A 21,919-nucleotide genomic window follows, 5' to 3' on the forward strand; every position below is an offset into this window, starting at 1 on the left:
TGCTCAGAAGAAAAGATTCCTTTCAAAATATTACTTCTGATTGACAACATAGCTTGTCACCCAAGAGCTGTGACAGAAATGTATGAGGAATTTAATGTTTTTTTTTTTCCCCTATGCTTCTTAACACAACATCCATTCTGTAGCTCATGGGTCAAGGGGCGATTTTGATATATCAGTTATGTTACATAAGAAATACATTGTCTAAGACTATAGCTGCCACAGATGGTGATTCCTCTGATGGATGTGGGCAAAGTCAACTGAAAACCTTCTAGAAAGAATTCATAATTCTAGATTCCATTAAATACATTTTAATTCATGGGAGAAGGTCAAAATGTGAACATTAATAGGAGTTTGGAAGAAATGGATTCCAAACCTCATGGATGAATTTGAGGGATTCAAGCGGGGAAGAAGTCACTACAGATGTGGTGGAAATAGCAAGATAACTAGAATTAGAAGTAGAGACTGAAGATGTGACTGAATTGCTGCAATCATTCTCATGATAAACTTAAATGCATGAGGATTTTTTAAAAAATATAAATGGGCAAAGAAAGTTGTTTGTTGAGATGGAATCTACTTCTGGTAAATATCCTGTGAACATTTTAGAAATTACAACAAAAGATGCAGAATATTATATAAACTTAGCTGATAAAGCAGTGACAAGATTTGAGATGATGTACTTCACTTTTGAAAGAAGTTCTACTGTGGGTAAAATGCTATCAAAGAACATCACATGCTATAGATAAACCTTTTATTAAAGGAAGAGCCAATTGATACTGAAAACTTCATCTTGTTTTCTTTTTAAAAATTTCCACAACCACTACAGCCTTCAGCAACCACCATTCTGATCAGTCAGCAGCCATCAACATTAAGAAAAGACCTTTCACCAGCAAGATTATAACTCTCTGAAGGCTCAGATGATTATTAGCATTTTTTAGTAATAAGATAATTTTTAATTAAGGTAAATGCATTGCTTTTTAGATATAGCATTTTTATATAGTTAGCAGACTACAGTGTAGTGTAAACATAACTTTTATATCCACTAGGAAGCTAAAAAATGTGTAATTTATTTCATTTCTTGCCTTATTGTGGTGGTCTGGAGCTGAACCAGCAGTATCACCAAGGTATGGCTATATCTGAATTATATTCAGTTATGACCCCAAAGCAGCTATAGTAGGAGATGCTTCTATATGGTTAACAAGTTTAAAATTTTAAACCACAAGCACATTACTATAATAAATCAAATAATAACAGAAGGCTGACAATCAGATAGAACTATTTTTATTTTATTCCTATTACTCAGAAGCCCATACCTGACTGCAGTGCTATGAGATCTGGGCAGAAATATTGTAGGATAATAAATGTACATTGTAATAAGCCACAAGTTTGTGGTAATTTATTACACAGCAATAGAAGGCTAATATACATAGCAACTTCTTCTTATTTTGTGGATGGAATGTCTTCCTCATCATCCCCTTCTGAGGATACTAACAACAGTTTTTTTGTTTTGTTTTGTTTTGTTTTTGTTTTTGTTTTTTTCCTCCCCTCCATTGCTTTCATTGGTTCCTTTATTAATTTAGGCTCTCTTCAAATAGAGATAATTATTCATCTTTTTTATGTTGAAATGTGAGACACTAAAAAAGAGATCAGGTTCCCAAATTAGGCCTTCTGACAAGTAAGTTTCCAATTGGGTAGGCAGAAGCATATATATGAAGATCTTTTCCCTATTCCGATTGAATTTCTCCAATAGAGATATATTTGATCTCTAGCTAAGTGCTAATGCCTGGCTACTGGAATTCCACTTGTGAGATGGCTAAGGAAGTCTGAGCATTTGACCATCTCATTGGCTGTTGTCAAAGAAAGTTTATGGGAAGTCATTGTTTTGGACTAGCCTCCTGCACTTGGCCCCAGCAGACCAGACCAAACCAAAATGGAATCACTAATGCTAAGTGCAAGGAGGTCCCAGAACAGATTAGTTTTTTCTGAAAGCAGGACATTGACACCTACCAATCAGGAAGAACTTAGTCTACCTGAGTCAGCATAATAAGAAAATCATCTCCATTTTAACTCTTACACAGAAAGCGACCAACAGTGACCTATTAACCAACCCACTTTTAAAAATGGTGGTTTCCTTACAAAAACCAACCATTCTGTTTCATAGAATGAGATGTTGAGTTGTTCTAGAATTGCTAATAAAAGACAATTCGGTTTTTAAACTAAAGTTGTTTTAATTTTGTTTTTTGACACCATCAAAAGACATTGACATTATATTCCTATAATCAGCCCTAGGCTACATTTCTACTAGGACCAGCTTCAGTTTAAATTTTTCAGAAAGTACACCTCAGATCTCATCTTGTCTAGGAGCAGATGTTTGAATGCCAGTGTTCTATGTGTCTGTGCATAGACACTTTATGTATTGACTTGCAACAAATCTTTGCAATGTGAAGCCTCAAAGCCGCTATTTGCTATACCTATGGCTGGCCTCCAAGACCTTCTCAGGTCTTTGCCATAAATCAATTCTCTCCAGTTTTGTATATCTTTCTGTACACATTTTAGATTATAGGATTCACAAAAGTTGATAAATAATTACCATTTTATAACTGGAAATTAAGAGAACAACTAAGATAAATTAACATAGCAGTCTAAAAGTTGTGTTAAACCAACATAACTTGGGGACCATCGGTATTAAGTTTTGTGCTGTGGAACTTTACTAAGATTATTTTTATTCATATGATATGTAAACTACTGTTTACATTGCAGAAGCACTTGAATGCAAGAGAGGAGGGATTTAATTTATTTTTATGTGGTTTAGAATATGAATCTAATAAATATTATTTTACACACTCACAGTTTTGAGAGTAACTGTAAAGTGTTGACTGACACTGGAGAGAATCAGTGGTCAAAACTTCTACCTTCTTTACAGGCCATTATCTAGCTTTTGTACAGCCAAAGGAAATGAAGTATTTATCTCAGGGCCTCTTTACCAGTGGCAGCCAATGCTTGCCACCAACCATTTTCATCTTTTTACTGCTCGTTGCTCCCGTCCACCCAAATGGCAGAATTCCTCATTTGACAGAAGTGAAGCTGCCCTGCTTATGGAAACTCCCCTACTGAGTAGCTAAAATCTCCGTGCAGGGACCTCATGTTAATCAGCCTCCAAGAAGGGTTAGTGTTTCATAATTACAATGGACATACAGAGAAGCTCCTCAGCTTATAATGGGAGTTACATTTAGATAAACCCATTGTAAATTAAACATATCGTAAGTTGAAAATGTTTAACACACCTTATCTACGAAACATCATAGCTTAGCCTAGCCTAAGTTAAGCATGTTTAGAACACTACAATTGGGCAAAATCTTCTAACACAAGGCCTATTTTATAATGAAATGTTAAGTAACTCACATAATTTATTAAATACTGTACTGAAAATGAAAAACAAGTATTGGTAGTTGAAGTATTGTTTCTACTGAATGTGTATTGTTTGCACCACTGTAAAGCCTAAAAGTAGTAAATTAAACCACCATAAATTAGGGAGCTTCTGTATGAGGTATTGTCTGTGCCTGCTAGGTGAGGTAAAAGATGAACAAAGCAAATAAATAAAGCCTTAAAAATGTTGAAAAAGAATCTGGAAAGAACCTATTTTTCTATATTATGAATTCATAAATACATAAAATAAATTCATAGGAACTTTGTTAAGAATGACATCAATATTAGAAATGTGAAAGACTCCTCATGCCTTTAGCCCTAAGTTCTAATGAAAACTACAGAAATAATATATATACATTATATACATGTGTGTATATATGTGTGTGTGTGTATATATATATGAGGAGAGAGAGAAAGAAGCATATATAGGCTAAACTATTTCTAAAGTTATATAAGTTAATAATGACATTTTAAATTGAAGGCTCATATGGAAAAGGTGGGATTTGACCAGAGTTTAATAATGTGCAATAAGTTACAAATACAGTGTGCAATTGCCCTATTCCATTTGTGTGTAGATAAAATCTGTGCCTTCATAAAAAACAACAAGAAAAAGATTTGGTTTATTTTCAAAGATTGTGGAGGATACAGAGAAATTGACAAGAACTATTTCTTAATTGACACATAATTCAAACTTATTTCCAAAGAGCTTTTAGACTTTGAGGAAATATTCATCAAAATTACATGTAAACTGTTCACTTATTTCAATTATGTTTCTGGATTTTTAAAAATATGATACAGAACTCATATTATTGCTTTTTGGGGGGAGGGAAAAAGCAATTATTATTATTAATATTAGTAATAAAAACAGTTGTGACTGCAGAAAATAAGATCACTAGAGGCAGCAGAAGTAAAAATCACATTTTATTTATTCATTGGACTCATTAAAATATGCATATTGCAACAGCTTGTAGGCATACATGAATGTATAAAAACTAATTATCATTTATAAGTTAAAATATAAATGCTATAAGAATGCAATAAATATGGAGAGAAGACAAATACATATTACAAAAATGTCCTAAATGTCCTTAGCACACAAGGTACTAAAAAAACCAGATTGGATGGTAGTTGATATAATATTATGTCAAAAATATATTACTTAAGCTTTCACTATCCCCAAGAAAGAAAAAAAATAAATCTAAGCTCTTTCTCCCTTTCTATAGGTGATTTTGAGTTTTTTCTTTTTACATATGCTCAGAGGTATTCTGATGAGTTATTTTGAACATATATCATAAACAAATAGAATGAGATAATACCATGTATTATTTCATGTGCTGATAACCACACTTCTGAAAAAATATGTCAAGAAGATATAGTAACTATCAGTGAAAAGATGGAAAATCTATTTTATCTATAAAATACTCACTTAAATAAGGTGAGCTGTATTTTTCATACAGCTTTGTGTATGTTTCCTCTTCTCTTAGTGCCCCGAATAGCAATATCCAGACACCCCCAAAAGAGCAAGTTAATGTCATATCAGATGACACTTTAATTCAGAACAGGTAATTTTCTTGTTAGACTAAAGCTCTTCGAATGCTTAGGCAACTTTACCAGTGACCTGACAAGCCTAAAATTAGTAATATAAATAAATTATTTCACATATTACTTTGTTTTTTTTTTCTTTAATCCCATTCTGGAACTGATTTAAAAATAGTCGGACACTTTAAACACAATTGAAGCTGACATCAAAAAAATGTAAAAAATAATTTATGGAGCTAAATGCATTTACAACTAACTTTTTGCTTTTCTTTCATTTTGTAAATACACACCATACAGAGTACAGGATACCATATGGAATAATGGCAAGGAATAAAATGCCTTTTATATGAAACGTTTCTGTTGAGATATTTCTATTCTTTTTTTGCAAAAATTAATAACATATCTTTAATAAAAACTTTAAATAATTGCTTCCTTACTAATTATTATGGTTTTGAAATGCAGGTAAAATGAATAGCTTTTTAAAGCCACATGAGCTGGAAATTAAGCTCCTATTTTGTATATCTACCATTAGGGATCAATCTTTTTTTGTATATAAAAAACTTTTTACATTAATGACCTGGTAGTTTTTAATGTATATGAATTGTAAATTATTGGAAATTAATTTGCCCAGCTATTACTGGCTAATTAACATTTTGTTTTTGCTTACAATGTTTACCATATTTGAAAGTAATAGAAACTATTTCCTTAAATATGTTACTGTTTTATAAAATCTTAGATAATTCAAATTTTTCAGTCAGACTCGCCAACAACCCTGTTATTTCAAATTAATGAGTTTTAAAATTGATTTTACTCTTTTATTAATTCCAAAATATTTTTGATGCTTTTCGTATTCATCAGATCCTGTATATATGTGTGGAGTGGAGCTCAGCCCTTTCTCTCAAAGAAATTTTTGTTTGGTTTGACGTATGACAGGTAAATAAACAATTATAAAACAGTGTGATAAATGTGGTTACAAAGGGCCAAGCAAAGTCCAGTGATGTACAGACGGTAGAAAGTCAGGAATGAATAGAAGAATCAACTTCTATACTGAAATTTAAAGGTTGGGTAATTTGGATAAGCAATAGGTAAAATGGCATTCTACTCAAAGGAATCTTATGCAAAGTCATCAAAAAAATCAAAATAGAATTCTGAAGACACTTACATGAAATGATTAAAATTACTTAAGAATTCAATATTGAAATAATATCAGTTAACGTTTATTTAACCCAGAATCTAAGGGCTAAGTTGAGATGAAATTCACGTCAGAATTTTGTAGAATTAATCGTGAAAGTATTCTGAAATCTTTAATACAGACCAAAAGTATATCAATACTTTAGGTGAGTTTAAAATATTTCATAATTTAAATGAATGTTCAAAATGGCCACAGAAGGGTAGTAGGAGTTTTCAAGTATATAAAATAACAGGAAAGTGGGAAATAAGGCTCACCCTAATTCCAAAGCCAAAACATTTAACAGAAGTAAAGAACCAAATTAAAAATCTGAGAGCAAACAATTAGCAACCTACAAAATGAGGGGTTATATCTTCCTTCTTTTGTAGCTACTTCAAAATACTGTTGCATTCATAGACAAAGTGGTGCTACACACTGTCTTAGTAACCAGGGGATGCACTAATTCATTGTTCTAATTGTCCTGCGGAGACATTGTTTTCTTAAAGGTAGTCCTGGAAATCTTTTACAATAGATATTTCTGAGAGTAGCAGTCCAAGCCAACTTCTAAGTTAAAAATAAAAATTTCCTCCTCCTTTATGTTACTCTTTGATGAGGCATCCTATGTAGAGAAGCCAAATCTTTATCGACATTAATATGAAGCTTCAAATTTTAATTTTTAGAGTGTATCCATAAGAATACGCACATGAGGGTAAAGGCTTTCCTGGGTTTAGTTCCTGGATACCATTCACTGTGGTGATACAGAAGTTACCTAGGTTTTTGTTTCTGTATTTGTAAAAAGAGAGACTGAGGAGTACTTTAGCCTATTGGACTGCTGTTTTAAAAGGACAATTGCATATAAACAATTTACCATTGTGTATGTTACATACTAAGAACTCAATAATATTAGCTATTGTGAAAAATTATTATTGTTTTTAGTGTTCAGCTATACATCAGAATAGATCCAGCAATAAAGTGGGCTGAAGTTTGTTTAACTTGAAGCTACTCTTAAAACATTGTAAAACATACTAAACTCAATAAAAAGATGATGTCAATAGAAATGGAAAGGACCTCCAAATATTCTTCCCCACATAAAAGTGAAAAGAATGGCAACAATTATCAGAATCTTTTTTTAGAACTCTGGAAATTAACCAAAGCCTTGCCAAAATCTGTAAAAGCAACTGAATCTCTGTACGAAGAGTAAACTTTATAGCAGTTTAACTTTTCTTATTCCCATACCCTACTGCCTAGTTCTATCTATAGGAATCTTAAAAGCAAACAGCCCATAATCCCGGAGGAAACAGCAACTTGGCAGCTGTTGGCAGGGTAGAATAGAGTTAGAGTTCCTCCAGCTACCCATCCCCAATTATCATTATGTTTCCTCACTGAAGGATCTTGCTGGCAAGGTTGTTTTTACTTGACCTGACTTAGAGCTTACCTAGTGCGAGTGGCCTTTTCTCTAGAGCATCTGTCAAAAACAATCAGAGAAAATTGTTACAATTTTGACTGCCTCAGATGGCATCAAAAAGATATAATAATTATGTCTTGCACCTAGTATCAAAGTCCAAAATATATGAAGCAAAACCAATAGAGTTAAAGGGGAAATGAACAATTGAACAGTAGTTGGAGACTTCAATACCTCACTTTTGATATTAAAGTAAATAGACAGAAATAGGAGACTTGAAAAACACTGTAAACTACACCTGATAGTTATCTAATAAAATGTTCCATCCAACAGAAGAATACACATTCTCGTCAAGTCCATAAAATACTGCCCAGAATAGAACATATTTAGTCTGTAAGACAAGTCTAAATGAATGTTAAAGGGTTAAAATGATACAAATATGTTCTCTGACCATGGTGGAATAAAATTGGAACTCAGTGATGAAGAAAATATGAGAAATAACATATATGTGATGATTAAACAACACATTCCTAAATAATCAGTAGAGCAAAGAAGAAATCATGGGGAAATTATAAAGTACTTTGCTGTAAATGAAAACACAACATACTAAGACTTATGAAAAGCAGACAAAATAGTGCTAGAGGGAATGTGTTGCTATGAATGGTCTAATGAAAATAAAGATGTCAATTCAACAACTTAAACTTCTGCCTTCAAACACTAAAAATAAGAGAAAATTAACCCTGAAACAAAGAGAAGATTACAAATTAAAAACTGTAGTGTGAATATATGCAATAAAGAATAGAAGAACAATATAGAAAGCCAAAAAATTCAAAATCTGGTTATTTAGGGATCAATAAAATTGACAGACCTTTAGGTAGAATGACCAAGAAAAAGAGAGGGACAGAGGGAGAGAGAAAGAGAGAGAGAAGTGAAGTCAAGAATGAAAGAACAAAAGAAGAAATGTTACTAATGACCTTATTGAAATAAGAAAGATTAAGGAATACTGGAACAATTGTATTTCAGCCAATTAGATAAACTAGATGATATGAATACATTCCTAGAAAGACATCCAAACTACTGAAACTGACTCAAGAAGAAATTAGAAATTTGATTAAATTAGACAGAATGGGAATAATAAAAAAGAAAAAATTCTAAAAACCTGGCCTTATTTTCATTTGCTTCTTTCTCTAAACATACTGTGCCTAATTTTTATTTTAAAGTTGTTTTTGTAAATGGAATGATCTGGTTAGTTGGGATCCAGCTAGTTTGTGGGATAAAATATCTCCCTTTATTGCTAGACTGTACCATACGAATGACTACTCAAAAAGTTTTCTAATATTTTTGAACGTTGGTATCCTGCTAGCTAGGATCAGCCTGCCTGTGTTTATGATTGGGAAAGGGATATCACCTTCATACTATTATTTTCAGGTATCATATTAAAAACATCAACAGTAAACTCCTCCTTTTTAGTTTTTATGACAGGTTCTTACAGTGTGGGAAGCTGATAAATATGTCCTCATGGCAGTAACTCCTTATAGCAGCAGGTGTGATTTTTATTATGACATAGCTGGGTACTTTCTTCTAATTTAAAGAAATGCTTTACAGTTTATATTTGGCTCCTTAAAACATACTTGAAATTAATTCAAGAGCTCGTGAAACTCTACCTAGCATTAATGAGAACATAATCAGTTACTCCCATTTCCTTCAAATAAGGGCCCCAAAGACTAAATTTTAAATCTGGTGTCTGGACTAGATATATGCAGTTCATTAATCTAGTTTTTTAGTTATATATCATTATTTTTATTTTACTTTCAAAGACTATGCCATCACGTGTCACTTTCCTCTCTGAGAAGAAACAATGAGAGAAATGCATCTGAATGTCAAATTCAGAATAGCAGATAATTATTCTCTAGTAGAAGTTTTATATTTCTCTTGAGTTTTAAATTTCTATGTCCCTTTAGTGTGACCAGGTGACTATAATTGCCACTTTAGTGCTTGCCCAGAAAGCTGTTATGCCAATCAATCAAACAAATAAATGGGTAATTAATTAATCTTTTTGTTAAAACCAATTTAAAAGAATTATAGCAAAGCAATTTTGATTTTCAACAGTCCTACTCACCATCTACATTTGGTAAAACTCTTGACATCAGTCTGGGTTGCTAAGCAATTAATACTTCTGCCATGACTCTTGAGTCCCTGGGATCATTCCACTATTTTGTCATTCAACCATGTCACACTGCTTGGTGTGGGCCTCCAATTCCTGCGCGGTCAGAAATGTGGACCTGCTGTTTCTACAGTAGAAAAAGAATAAATAAGAGAATTGTGGGGCAGAAAGATGATTAAAGGACTGAGGAAGTGAGGCTACATAAGCCTCAGAGTTTAGAGGACATACTTTTGAAACCGATAAGTCATCATAAGCTCAGAAGTTTCATCACTTTAAAAATGTAGTTAATTTTCACACCCAGCAGAAACTCAGCACCATTGGCGTAAAGTAACTTTGTGATCTTAGCAACAGTTCAGTTCTCAGATAAACTATACTATGTTCTGTAAAAGTTTCTATCACATTTTCTATTTATCAGAGGATAAAATGGTCCTGATCATTTCGATTGTCAGATACATTAAAATCTTGCCTTTAGTGAACACAGGGTAAGCTGGTGAGAATCCTGTGCTAATTTAAAGGTTTTGACAGTAGCCTGACTAGTTCAAGAAGCCTCCAACTATTAGGATGACATATAATTATCTATTGAAAACTGACTTTTAAAAACTGTTTTGTTTTGATGTCAGTGCTAGGTATTGTGAGACTCTTTTTCTTTCTATCTTTATATTATGATATTGATACATAAAATGAGTAAGACTTTTTTGAGCTATAGGAATAAGGAATATGTGAAACATAAACTTTTCTAAGCCATCAATCAAAATCCTGTGCATCTATTTCAAATTAATAACTTAGTACTTTCAAAGAACTAATTTAGATTACATAAAATAAATGGGTCTTGAAAAGATAAATTTGATCATATTAGGCAGAGCTGAGATGAAAAAGAACATAATCTCAGCTTCCTGACCATATCTTCTTAGTTTGGTTTTCTAGGATAAATTCAAAATAGCCAGGGTTTACACAAATAATTTCAAAGGTCATATTTAACTCAAAAGCTTTTTCATCTTTAATGTAGGAATGGAACAAATGCATTAAAGTAGGCTTATCCAATATAGGAAATTCAGTAAAATCAAATATAATCTGCAAAATGATGTTTAATTTCCTCTATTTGTATCACATTTTAATTTGTCTTAATGTAGCATGTTAACTAATAATTTAAAGATATTGTATTTCTGATATTCCTCAGCCCTATGACAGTGAACCATTAGAGAAGTGAAGTGGGTCTATGGAATGAAATGACCAAAATGTGAAGTGACCTCAAGATCACACAGCCTGAAAGTATAAAGCTAGGATTCAGATCTACTCCTTCTGACAGCCGGACCAGAGATGCTCATAGCATAACACTTTCCATTATAGAATAATAAGTATTTATTTTTCAGCTAAAGTAACTGAGGCTCAAAGATGTAGAATGACTTACCCCTAGGAGGACCTTGGAATGGACACTGGAACCTATACTTTCTTTTATCCTGGTACTCTTTCTTCTTATATCATCCAGATTCAGAGCAAATCGTCTTTCTTCCTCCATTCTATTTTGATGCATAGACATTGTGGGAAAGAAGTGAAAGCATTAGAATTTCACGATAGTTCGGTACAAATATTTGGACCAGCTTCTTGAATTGTTTAACCTTGAGTTATTTGTGTTTGATGAATTGCCCCCCAACTTTTTTTAAAGGTAACTCAGATGTCTCCTGGCTTGTCAGTCCCTGATAACAAGAAAGCAGGAGCTCAGTCTCAATTTTAAAGTGTCCGTCAGCTACTTTATGATGCCCTAAAAGGGCTAGCACTTACATATGCAAGGCTAGCTATTTTGTCAGCTACAGTCATTGCAAATGAAAATAGCCCATAACAAGCATGTATCATAATGCTTCACATATAAATACTCCATAAATGATCATAATGCTTCACACATAAGTACCCAATAAATGATGAAAATGAGAAATAATTATTTATTGATTACTTATGTGTGAAGCATTATGATGTATGCTTGTTATGGGTTATTTTCATGAATATGCTTTTAACTACCATATACCACAGGTACTATTAGCTCCCTCATTTGACAGGTGAGGAACCTGAAGCACAGTGTGGCTCAAGATTTTATAGCCTTTAAGTAGCAAAGCCAAGTTTAGAATCCTGACAGGCTGACTCCAGAGCTGGTGCTCTTACTGGTGAAGCTCCACAGCAAACCTGCTATTCCTCTGCTGTTCCATGTGCCATATGTTCCCACTTGTGGCAAATTGAGTCACTTGAATTAGCTTTTGCACTTACTATTCAGGTATGTGGTCTCCAAGTATTTGCCATGTTTCTGATTCTTGGCCATACCTGATTATAGTCCATGACTGGAAGCCTCTTTTCTAGCTCATGCTGCATTTAGTAATACGAGCCCCTAAAATACCTGTGCACATGTATGTTTTTATAAAATGAACAATTTAAACATCTTCTCACCCCTTATTTCTTATTTATAAAAAATCAAACCCAGTCCAAGAGGCCACAGTGTAACAAAATGCAAGTCAGGTTGCTTACTGCTTGGAAATCAAAACACAACACATGAGATGCGGTGAAAAGAAATTAGCTTTATTAATCAAATGCTAGCAGTTGAGAGATGGCCGGGCTCAATCCTCAAAGAAACCATCTCCAGTTTTGAGCTGAAGGCAGGGATTTAAAAAGGGGAAACTTGGTATAGGAAATAGGCAGGAGTGATACACGGTGCAGGTCTGTATGTCTTGCTCTGATCACCATCTCGAGTTTTTGTCCACCTGGTGTGCTGGCTGGTGCTATGACAGTTGCAGCCAGGTTATAGATTATCCGTAGTGAGGTAAATTCTAGGTGAAGGAGAACTTATAGCTGGGTTTCTATACCAGGTTGTTTAAAACTAGCCCCTGAAATTTCTTAACAAGCATGCAGTTAGATGAGTGTGCATGGTGCAAAGAGGTGTTTGGTGGGAAAAGGAAGAGACAGAGTTTCAAATATGTTTTAAGGCTATATTGTAAGAATAAGGGAAAACAAGGTTTTTACAGTTTGTTTCAAAGTTGCATCTTAAGGCTAAAGAGAAAGGAGAATAATGCATTTAAAAATATATTTCAGTGCTAAAATACTCAGGTCCATGTCCAGTCTGCTGTTGAGCTGATAGCGTTATTTATTCCTGTTATTGTGTTTCGATTTCTGCATTTCCTTTTGATTCTAGGAGTCTTCATCTCTCTACTTTCATTATTCATCTTTTTCTTCACATTATCTACCTTTTTCCATCACAAAAAGCATATCGATTATCAATTAGCATATACATTATTTTAAGTTTTCTAGTTATTTCAACATCTGTTTCATATACTCTAGTTTTGATAACTGTGTTTTATCTTTAGAGAATTTTATCTAGCCTTTTGTCATGTCTTGTACTTTTTTGTTGAAAGCTGAACAGATTGTTTAGGGTAATAGGAAATGGGGTACTAGACGTGTAGTATGAGGATGTCTATTATTCTGGCTAGGAGTTAGGCTGTGTTTAATGTTTGATGTAGTTATAGGTATCACAGGCTTCCAGTTCCTCTATTGTCCTTGTTTTTCTCTTTCCTCTCGATTTTGGGCTTCCCTGAGTACTACTCAGGAAGGGTCTATGTCTTGCAACTCCTTCAGCTGTAATACGATTGTTATATTGAAGCCCTGTTTGTGTAGTGGTAAGGTAGGAGAGAAAGCTGCTGTTCTATAACCTTCTGGTTAAATTGTAGTCTTTCAGTGGGTTGTTGTCTTGGGACTGTGACTTTTCAAGTCCAGTTATGTAGCTTTTGACCATTCCCCACTTCCCTCAACCCTTCCCTCAACCCTTCCCTGGCTACAATGTTCTCAGTCTGGTTTCTTAAAGCTTTGGCTCCAGATGACTATGTTTCCCACTCCTCATCTCCACCACCCTCCAACCCCCTTAGGCTTAGGTGATATAGGAAGGCTTGAGGATGATCCAGATGGGAGAAACTTTCTGTGCCTGCTGAAGTAAAGTTTCAAAATTGAGTTTTGGCAAAGTGCTTTACTATGAAGAGTAGACATTCATTGTACAGAGGGTCTAGGCCTATTTAAAAATGGTTATTTTCCCCAAACCAAGGGATTTTTCTTATATCCTAACTGTGGGTTACTGGTAGAATTCCTCGTGGGAAATTCCACAAAAGTGTGGTGAGGTCTCCTAAAATGGTAGCCATAGGAGTTTTTTATTCTCAAGTTAATCCGCACTTTGCCTCCAGCAATTCATTAACATTACCATTTCACTGTTTCTGCCAGTTTATACTTTCATTAATTTCTACTCCAGTTCTCAATTGTTGTATCTCACTAAACATTCCCAAGTCTCCAAGTTTCAAGTTGCCAATATGACCTGTGACCATAGTTCTCTGATGAGACCAGTTCAGCTTTTTCTTCTAAGGATGAGTGTCAGCTTCCAAGATGTTTAGTGTCAGAGCTCTATATTGTATATGTTTCATTTAACAATATATCTTGAAGTCTATCATGTCACCATGTAATCTCCTACAACACATTTAATGCTTATGTGACATTGTGCAAATTTACATTGTTGATAAAAACATTTAACCATCTTTGGGGATTTTTCATTACTACAAATAGCCTCATGATAAACATCTTTGAAGCTAAGCAAATATGTTTACCAATTTATGTTTATTTCCTCATGATACATTATTATACATAAAATTTATAGGTCAAAAAGTCTTTATATTTTTAAATCTAGTATTGAATATTGCTAAATTACTCACCAGAAGGATTTACTAGTTTGTGCTCCTTCTGGTCATTGAGAGGTCCTGATTTTCTGCACTCTTACTAGCATTGAATGTTTCACATTTATAGATTCACATCTTATGTTTTTATTTTGAATTGCATTTTTCTGATTGCCAATAAACTTAAGTATTTCAAAATACATTTTAATATATTTTCTACTTTTTAAAATTTGAAATTCCTGTTGATTTAATTGTTCATTTATGTAATTTGCTCTTTTTGGCCTTTCAAATTTCAAATATTTAATCAATTCTTTTGTTTCCTTTTCCATTTTCTTTTCCTTTTGCCTTAAATAGCTAAACATACTCTTTCAATTATGATGACATTAAAACACAGTACACAGTTAATTAAAGCTGAGTGGAATTTCAGAATCTTCTTCCTGGAACATGAAGAGTACCTATCTTAGGCTAGCAAAGAATATACTACAGACTCAACTAAGCCTTGGCTGAGAATAACTATTCCTACCCTAAACCTGAAAGTTTCCTTGTATTTTCTCATTATATCCACATAATGTATAAACCATTGTTCTCCCACACTGGGTAGCATAACTTTTATCAAAGGGCCTCTAGTTTTCAATTTTGAAAATATAGGCTCTCTAACAAATATATTAGCATTTACTGTGTCGAATTTCTGTAAGCATAAGGCCTTACACTAGTGCAGTAAAAATATTGTTAAACTCCAGCAAGATAAGGTGAAATGTGGTATCAAGCAAATTGCTTAGGTGATAGACATTAAACTTACAAGTCATGCTTCTACTATTTTGTGAACAGATATTTTAATCTGAAACAAAGTTTTAAGTCTTCCTATGTCATTAATATGAGTCAACTACAATAGTATATACTGGTAGCTAGCCATCAGGAATGGTAATGTATTTTGTACCATGTCTTGTCATGAATGATAAAGGAAATTTTCTTTTTTAATTTAATTATTAACACCAGGCCTATTGTTCTAAATATAAGATTTTTTATTATCAATGAAGGTGTGAATGAGAGAAAGAAAAGATCAGAGGGTGAACTTCCAAATTTAAGCATCGGCTAACAGCTTTGGTGAGTATGAAATGGGCTTTTGTGCAGTTTGGAGCAAATTGTATGCATTACTTTGGTATGAGTCTGAAAATTGAAGCCATTGGGTTTGGTCAAAATGCTTAATGTCTTTTAAAATGAATATAAGAAAAGACATTAAATCTAAGAACTATCTTTCCTTCCACAATTTATTGCTCAGATAACATTTAATTATTATTCCAAACAGTCAAGATTGCTATTCTGACTAACATTCAAAAAAAGTTTAAGTGAATATGTTTGCAACCATGAAATGAAAATATTTGCATGCATTAGGGATTATTTACTTGAAATAAATACCAAGAAATGGGATGTATAGATCAAAAAGTATGAATATTCCTATCTCATCTCAATCTCCTTATTAGATAAAGGTCTTGAAGACAGCACTCTGTTTTACTCATACATAATTCTCATTGCCTAACACGTCTTACAGCTGAGGAAACCAGAGTCAGACAGCTTAAGTAATTTCTTAATTAACATTCATGAACTGCCAGTGAAAAAATGTTGAAAGATGAAGAGAAAGAAAATAGAGCTTTTAAAATAGGCCACACCACACATATACCATGGAATCCTATGCAACCATGAAAAAGAGTGATCTCTGGTCCTTTGCAGGGACATGATGAAGCTGGAAACAATAATTCTCAGCAAACTAACACAGGAACAGAAAACCAAACACCACATGTTCTTACTCATAAGTGAGAGTTGAAAAGTGAGAACACATGAACACATGGAGGGAAACATCACACACAGGGTCCTGACGGGGAGCAAGAGAAGGGGAGTGGGCAGGGGAGGGAGAGCATTAGGACAAATAACTAATGCCTGCAGAGCTTAAAATCTAGATAATGAGTTGATGCGTGCAGCAAACCACTATGGCACACATATACCTATGTAACAAAATTGCATGTTCTGCACATGTATCCCAGAAATTAAAGCAAAATAAAAAAACAAACAAACGAAAAACAGGCCACATAACTTAAGTTATAAATAGTTGAACAATTGTCGTTAGTCTTAATCTTTTGGTGACATTGATCAATTATTTTTTATCCTCTTGACTTAATTATTTCTGAGGCAAAAGTGGCTGAATTTTGCTAAAATTAATTATATTACACTGTTAAAATAAATATACCAACATATGTATATTCTTAAAGAGACATATATTTATAACTACCCACCTAGAATCTCAAATGCTGCCTTGAAAAATGTGGGATATTTACAAAACATCACTGGATATTTTAACACATCATTCATTCAGTAGACATTTATTCAGAATATCTTACATATGATACTTGTAATAAATGCTATATGAACCAGAAAAATAATAGGAAAAACTGGTCTTTTCTTCAAATAAGTTACTATATAATTGGATCAGAAGTAAAGAGTTGAAATAACTGAAGAATCCTAGTACAGTTATAAATAGTAATAAATATAAATATAAATATTTCTCATTGAACTCAAATGTGTTGACAACTTGTTGGCTAGAGGAACAAAGTCAATCAATAAAGCTTTAAGAATGGAGGAATGAGCCCGGCACAGTAGCTCAGGCCTGTAATCCCAGCACTTTGGGAGACCAGGTGGGCAGATCACGAGGGCAGGAGATTGAGACTATCCTGGCTAACAAGGTGAAAACCCATTTCTACTAAAAATACAAAAAATTAGCTGGGCATGGTGGCATGCGCCTGTAGTGCCAGCTACTCAGCAGGCTGAGGCAGGAGAATCAGGAGGTTCAGCGAGCCAAGATCACGCCATTGCACTTCAGCATGGGCAACAAAGTGAGACTCTGTCTCAAAAAAGAAAAAAAAAAGAGTCAAGGAATGATTGGAAATGGTAAATTGGAACCTGAATTTGAGAAGAAATTAGTTATAACTTGGCAAAGATGTAGGAAGCAGATACATTAATTATAGCATTGTGATATTCAAAGGCAAGAAAATTGTTGAAAGAACAATTTTGCAGAAAACAGAAGGAATATTCACCTGATTAAATGAGAATCAGGTTAGTGAAAAAAAAAATGAGAAGGTATTTAACTGAGCAGCCGCAATGGCAGTCCAATGAGGGCTGAGACCACAGGGAAACTGCATGACGGTGGCAAGAGCAGCAAATTTCTAGCTCACGTAAATTGGAGAAAAAGGAAAAAAGTCAAGGGAGTAGATGATTGCAGTGTCATTTTGTGGAAAAAGAATCAGATAGCCCTTAAAAATATCAGAAGATATTTTGAGACTGCTGATTCTGCATGATTTGATGTGTGTGGCGTGTGTGTGTGTGTGTGTGTGTGTGTGTGTGTGTGTGTGTGTATTTGCTTCTTGGGAGAAATATAAGTGTGTGTGTGTGTGTGTGTGTGTGTGTGTGTGTGTATTTGCTTCTTGGGAGAAATATAAGTAATAGTATCCAATTGATGACTTGGGCACTGAATGGTCTTTTGGGCTAATAATTTAAACCATAAAATACATCATCCCACCAACTCTACCCGGCTAACCTCATTTAGACACATGATATGGTTTAAATAATTTAGCTATTAAATATGTAATAACAGCCATGCAAATATTATTTAACTCAGAACCACTTGATTAGCACCAAGGGCAATTTTTTTTTTACCTGCACATCAGCAGAGTTAATATGAGTTCTGAAATTATTAGGTATTCTTTATACTTGAATGATCTCTGAATAGAAGTATGAGAAAGCACCCTATGGACACAATGAGGAAAAACTCAGCCTTTCAAACAATAAGGCAGCCTGATTTTAGAGGGTCATGCTAAGTAAATCACCTGAATGTTACAGTGTTCTCACTAGCCTTGATTTTTATTCATGTAAAAATGTAGCATCTTCTAAAAATGTTGCAGCAAAATTCAGAGATATAAAATAATAACTTTTATATCTTAAAAAATTAAACAACATATACTAATCCTTTTATTTTGTTTTTTTGCATATCACTTATTCCTAGTTATCAAGGTTTTAAACCTCAACACCAAGTTATTAAAACAGTTATTTCTCAATTCTTTTAAACTTATATTAAAAAGTATAATATTTTCCATTAAAATATTCCCAATTTAAGAAAGGAGTGCAATGGAATTATTTTTTAGCTTATTAATAATGAGAGAAAATGCTTTGTATTTCCTTAATTACTTGAGAGTGAAGCCTTGGGCTTGGCCATGAGGGTAATGTACAAAGGCAATCAAGGGAGGGACTTATGGCAACAATGATGAAAATGTAAATAGCAGACATTTGGCGAAGAGGAACCTGCATCTGACAGGCTGACTTGAACATATTCATCAGTTTCAACAACACCTGCCACAAGCAATGAACATTATCCTATTAATGTGATGGCAACCTTGGTGGTGCCATCTCAGATCAAGTCAGCCATTCCCGGTACAGTTGCATGGGTAAGTTCCTCACACGCATATTTTACTTTAAAACATTGATGCTGACAACATTAGAATACACTTATTTTTTTCTTTTAATTTGTCATAGTCTCAAGGATTGCTGCTTGAGCATGAATGATAAGTATAGAAATCTTGTCAAGTCAAGCACAAAACTGCACAAAATGCATCAGTGCTAGCAGTCTATTGCCTAGATAGAACACTACATTGGGTAAAAGGAAAAGCAAAATATGCTGATCACAATAAGATTATATTTGTGAAAAATAAGTCAATAACTGACACAGGTACAAATAGGACTTTTAAAAAACAATTTTAAAAACATAGTGAAGTTATAAAATGTAATTGACAAGATTGAAATAATAGTGAATGAATATATTACTTTTGATAACAGAATGGAGCTTAATTTGAAATGTCAATGGGAATGATATGAGATCGCTATTCTTTCTATAATATATGATTAGATATACAGAAAATAAAATAATCAATTGAAAATTTTGACAATGAATTAATAAGAATGTCCCAGCCTTGGCAACATAATGAAACCCCATCTCTAGCAAAAAAATATATGTTTTTTAATCACTTGGGCATGGCAGTTTGTGCCTGTACTCCCAGCTGCTCAGGAGGCTGAGGTGCTAGTATTGCTTAAGCCTAGCAATTTGAGGTTGCAGTGAGGCATGATTGTACTACTGCACTCCAGCCTGGGTGACAAAGGAAGATGCTGTCTCAAAAAATAAAGAGATAAAGTCCACTAAAGTGGCTAGATAAAACATGAGTGGAGTAAATTATCATTATTCTTGACTCTGTCTTTGCAAATTTGCCTATTAACTAAAATTTATTTGTAACTCCCAACAATACTTGCCGTGTTTTGGTGTTAATCTGCAGATGTGCACAGGACAGCAAAAATTTTGAGTCACACAATATACACATTCCTGGCTGAGACTGAACAAGGCAGTGCTCTGCCTTCTTGTTTCAGCTCTCATATTGTAAACAAGTTGTCCTTTTTGTGGTGTATTTAATACTTTTTTTTTCATTTTTGTGTGTGTGTGTGTGTTTTTTTTGTTAGTGATTTCACTATTTATAATTATCCCAAAGTGTAGTGCTAAGTTGCTAAGCACAAGAAGGCTGTGATGTACTTTACGGTGGAAACACACATTAGATAAGATTTGTTCAGGAATAAATTATAGTGCTATTGGCCAGGAGTTTAATGTAGATGAATCAATAATATATACTAAATAAGGTATCTTTAAACATAAAACTCATAAAATAAGATTGTAAACTGACTGATGAAAACATGGTGACCAGAAGCTTTCAGAAACCTAACCCTATATTTTTCCTACAGTCAATGACTCAGTAGTTGCTAATTCATTGTTCAAAATGACCTTAAAGAATATAGCTACTGTGAATAATAATAATCATCTGTATATGAAAACCCTTAAGGTTCTTATCTATGGCTAATAGCAGGTTTGGAAGTATAATATAAAAATATTCAAGTGAAAATAGCAACACAAATATACTAATATACTAATGAATTTAAAATCATTTTCATATTACTAAATACTTTGTTCTTTCCTTCCTTTAGAATTTACATTGCCTGAGGACAGATAATGTCAGATTTATTTCTACAACTCCAGATCCTGAATAGTGTCTGGCAAATATAAGGAACCCAGTAAGTGGCTAGTATTGTTGCTTTCTGTTGCTGTTTTGCCTTATTTTATTTTATTTTTTATACTAGTTTCAGAATTACTAACCAAATAATGAGATTTAAAAGTTGTGCTAGGAAAGGAAAGTGAATAGTGATTATAGGGTCAACTTTATAGGAGCAATGGAAACAAAAATGTAATGAGAAATGCAGAATATTTTAACCCACACACAATTCTACAAATTAAAACACACAGTAAAAATTTAATTGACAAGAGGAGAGAGAATTCAGAAACATGGCAGAATAGGAGGCTCTGATCATTTCTCTTCCCCCAGCCACATCAAGTAAACACCTACACATGGATCAGTTCTTTCAAAGAGAAAGCCAGAATGCAGTTGAAAGACTCCTACACACAGAAAGCCTGAGAAAATATCCATATCAAAATGAGCAGAAAAAGTGAAGAAACACTCATGCATGAAACTCCACCCTGAGCATAGCACCTTATAACTGGGAAGGAAACCCCAACCCTCACCTTTCTATTGAAGGGTGAAGAAACATGTAATGTAGTACCCAGCTTTTTTTAAAGTCTCTGCCAAAGGGATTGGATCTTAAACCATTATTCTTGAGGAAAGGCAAGAAAATGACATTGAAGGATTTCCTTCAATCACAAAGAACAAAGGGGTTTTGAATCCTATGAGCACTCCCAGCTGCTGCAGACCTTGGGATCAGCCTAGTTTCTACTTTTCTCCTGAAAAGGGTTTGACAACATGCTTTCCTATTAGCTTCCTGTCGTTCTTGCCTCCAATATGCCCTATCTGGTAGCATACCTAGCAAATAAAGAATAAGGCCCTTTGAGCATAAATGGGAGGGATGCTACTCCTCACACCTTCTTCCCTGCCTTGGTCCAGTGATAATTCCAGTTCTGGAAACTTTCCAGGAAAAGTGACGGGAGGTATCAAAGAGCAAGAATAGGAGGAAGGACATCTCTGCATCCTTTCCTCTGGCTTCCACCTTAAATAAATTCTTGAGATAAAGTTCTTCAATTTCTCATTAGAGAGAGGCTAGGGAATCTACATGTGCCTGAAAGAGAAAGGAAACACATCCTATGCCTTTTCTCCTGGCTTCAGTGATAACTCCAGACCAGGAGTATCCTCCGGCTAGGAGGGTGTGAGACTTCTAATTGCTTGAACCAGAGAGTGGGCACTCCCAGCACGTTTTCCCAGGCTTGTTCCAAAAATACATCCAGATCTGAAGACCCTCCATGGAAGTAGTTTCTGCATGAGTCCAGTGCCCCAACTTTTACAGCATTCATCCAAAGGACTGGCTCCTAAGTCACCTGGCTCTGGGATTTGACAGAGCTCTGCATGCCTGAGTCTCCTAGACCACAGATAACACAATGGTAACATATA

The 21,919-nt window shown here is 34.0% G+C and overlaps 1 long non-coding RNA gene across 1 annotated transcript; it reads left to right on the forward strand.

The window, feature by feature from the left end:
• Positions 1-18,387: 18,387 nt before the first annotated feature.
• On the forward strand, positions 18,388-20,551 carry LOC116549086. The gene is made up of 2 exons (XR_004267706.1): positions 18,388-18,874; positions 20,451-20,551. It is a non-coding gene; the product is annotated as an uncharacterized LOC116549086 (long non-coding RNA).
• The last annotated feature ends 1,368 nt before the right edge of the window (positions 20,552-21,919 follow it).

This window comes from Sapajus apella, unplaced genomic scaffold (genome assembly GCF_009761245.1).
Source record: "Sapajus apella isolate SASKATOON/1434 unplaced genomic scaffold, GSC_monkey_1.0 scaffold6, whole genome shotgun sequence".
In the NCBI taxonomy this organism is placed as follows: Eukaryota; Metazoa; Chordata; class Mammalia; order Primates; family Cebidae; genus Sapajus; species Sapajus apella.